The 3,285-nt window shown below is 28.1% G+C and overlaps 1 long non-coding RNA gene across 1 annotated transcript; it reads left to right on the forward strand.

The window, feature by feature from the left end:
- Positions 1-242: 242 nt before the first annotated feature.
- LOC125473048 lies at positions 243-2,544 on the forward strand. The gene is made up of 3 exons (XR_007254968.1): positions 243-563; positions 639-703; positions 2,022-2,544. It is a non-coding gene; the product is annotated as an uncharacterized LOC125473048 (long non-coding RNA).
- The last annotated feature ends 741 nt before the right edge of the window (positions 2,545-3,285 follow it).

A 3,285-nucleotide genomic window follows, 5' to 3' on the forward strand; every position in this document is an offset into this window, starting at 1 on the left:
TCACTACTACAAAAGGACCTAATAGTGTCACTTCTTGCGTCGGTTTAATATTATATAGTGGCGAAAAAGAGATTTGCGACACTCACTGAAGATGACGTCGTATTTAGTGTCGCTTATAAGCGTCATAAAATTTCTATGTCGCTTTTAAACCGACGTAAAAATTTAGTGTCGCTTATAACCGACATATATTTTAATATTTTTAAGCACTGGCGTCGCTTTAAATAAAATAGTGTCGCTTTTAAGCGACATAAACTATTGGTGTCGCTTCTAGGCGACACTAATTCTTGTTTTTAATATTTTAAATCCTGCGTCGGTTTTGAGCGACATATATTTTGAAAACCAGTGTCGGTTGTAAGCGACACATTGTTGCTCTTTATATCCTCTCCCCCGTGTTTTCTTTTTCTTCTCTTGCACTTTTCTTATTCGTTCTTCCAATTTTTACAAAGTCTCCCGTGTTCCTCTTTCAGCTTTCTCCTTTGGTTTTCAAACTTCATTTGTTCCTCTATTCTCTCTTTCAGCTTTCTCCTTTGGTTTTCAAAATTCATTTGTTCCTCTTCACAACAGTAAGTTTTTCTTGCTTATAATATTTTTATTTTCTCCTCTTATGTTTAATTTTTAGTTACAATTTATTTTTGTAGGAAAGTTATTGGAGTTGGTTGAGTACATAAAGAATTGTTGACGTCGAAATTCTTCAACAAATCAGGTTTGTATCCCTAACTTCTTTAATTTTTAAATTGTATAATACACAAGTTTATTTATTTAAAAATTATAATTTAAGCACTTAGATAAAATTCTACTATTTTTGTTAAATTAATAAAAATTTAGTCGAATTAATTAATTTTGTCACTCTAATTGTTATTTTAATTTGTTGTTATTTAGATAATTTTTTGTTGTTATTTACTAGAATGAATTAGATGAACATAATTTGAATTGTTATGAGAAAATGGAATGAATAATATTTATAAGCATTTATGTTAAATTAACAATATTAAATATAACATAAACTTATAATATTGAGTAATATAAGAATATATTATGTTTTTTTTTTTTGCACTCTAAGTGTTATTTTAATTTGTTGTTATTTTGATAATATTTTGTTGTTATTTACTAGAATGGATTAGATGAACATAATTTGAATTGTTATGAGAAAATGGAATGAATAATATTTATAAGCATTTATGTTAAATTAACAATATTAAATATAACATAAACTTATAATATTGAGTAATATAAGAATATATTATGTTTTTTTTTTTTTTTTGCACTCTAATTGTTATTTTAATTTGTTGTTATTTTGATAATTTTTTGTTGTTATTTACTAGAATGGATTAGATGAACATAATTTGAATTGTTATGAGAAGATGGAATGAATAATATTTATAAGCATTTATGTTAAATTAACAATATTAAATATAACATAAACTTATAATATTGAGTAATATAAGAATATATTATGTTAATTTTTTTTTTTTTTTTGCACTCTAATTGTTATTTTATTTTGTTGTTATTTTGATAATTTTTTGTTGTTATTTACTAGAATGGATTAGATGAACATAATTTGAATTGTTATGAGAAGCTGGAATGAATAATATTTATAAGCATTTATGTTAAATTAACAATATTAAATATAACATAAACTTATAATATTGAGTAATATTATAATATATTATGTTTTTTTTTTTTTTTTGCACTCTAATAAGAATATAACCTAAACTTATAATATTTAGGAATATAAGAATATAAGAATATAACCTTTCATAAGAATATAACCTAAACTTATAATATAAGAATATCCTTTCATATAAGAATATAACCTTTCATATAAGAATATAACCTAAACTTATAATATTTAGGAATATAAGAATATATTAATTAATTTTTTTTGCACTCTAATTGTTATTTGAATTTGTTGTTATTTTGATAAGTTTGATAACTTTTGGTTGTTATTTATTAGAATGGATTAGATGAGCATAATTTTGACAACTTTTTGTTGTTATTTTAATTTGTTTTTACTATAATAGGTGTTGAAAATTAAAAGATTGCAATCGTGATAGAGTTCGAGGGGTGAAAGATAGAAATTGAAAATTTTGATAGTTATGCCTACATGATAGGGATTGAAAGATTGTAGGCATCTTAGTGTCAACGTAATATTTTACCTTCGTAAAGTGGTAAAATATGGACAAGAGTTGGTTGACAATACCCCGAAATTTTGAAGCGTATACAACTGAAATTAATTTGTTTTTGGATCAAGCAGTTGCAAATGGTGTTGGTCCTGATAAGTTTAGATGTCCTTGCAAAAGATGTTGTAATCGATATTCTTTTGTTAGGAACACCATTGTTGAACATCTCATATTGTATGATATGGATAAAGATTATAAAAACGCTTGTTGGCGACATCATGGCGAGCAAAACATTGGAGAGCAAAATGTGGGAATTGGAGAAGAAGAAACAGGAGATGAGGTGATTGGCATGCATGATTTTCTTAATGATGTATTTGTCCAACCATTAACAGAAGAAGGTGTTGGGCCATCTACTGAACCCCCTATTGGGGAAGGACGTCCAGAAGAGGTGCAGACTTTTTTTAAGTTGCTTGAAGAGGCAGATCAAGATTTGTGCCCAGGTTGTAAGGAGTTTAAGAAATTGGAAGCAGTTGTAAGATTGTATCAGATCAAGTGTTTAGCGGGAATGCCTAACGAAACAGCTTTGTTTCCTAGTTTTTAATTGTGTGTTTGTATTAACAAGGTACATCTCAACGGAGGCGTGGACCCTCAATTCCTAAATGGACGAAACAGCTTTGTTCGTTTGATTCGTCCGGAAAATGCATTAGTGATAATGCTAGTGCTTTTTCAAAACATGTAGCAGCGGAGGTTAGGGACTATAGAAATCTGCCGTTGGAGAAAGATTGGCGTAAGGTTACGGAAGAAGATAAGGAAGCTTTCTGGAATAGAATAAAGGTATATATAGATGTTTTTATTTTTAGTTGAAAATAGAAGAATAGGTCAATGATTGTAATAATATTTGACTAGCGTGATTTTTTTTGTTTTTTGTTTTTATGTATGTAGGGAAGTATCTTTTTTGAAGATGCAGATATAGTAAAAATGTCTTTGATCCGTCATATGACGCTTAAGATTGCGGAGCATGCGCACAAAGAGTTTAGAAATAAGTTAAAAAAAAAGTATTATACTAAAAGAGCAGAACAGGTGCGCAGCGAGCCTCCTCCTAATGTGATTCCTACCCAGTGGAATGATTTGTTGGCATATTGGAATAGAGACAAAACAAAGGTAA

The sequence above is a fragment of a genome, unplaced genomic scaffold (genome assembly GCF_019419815.1).
Source record: "Pyrus x bretschneideri cultivar Hongxiangsu unplaced genomic scaffold, Pyrus_bretschneideri_v1 Contig8, whole genome shotgun sequence".
NCBI classification, from domain to species: domain Eukaryota; kingdom Viridiplantae; phylum Streptophyta; class Magnoliopsida; order Rosales; family Rosaceae; genus Pyrus; species Pyrus x bretschneideri.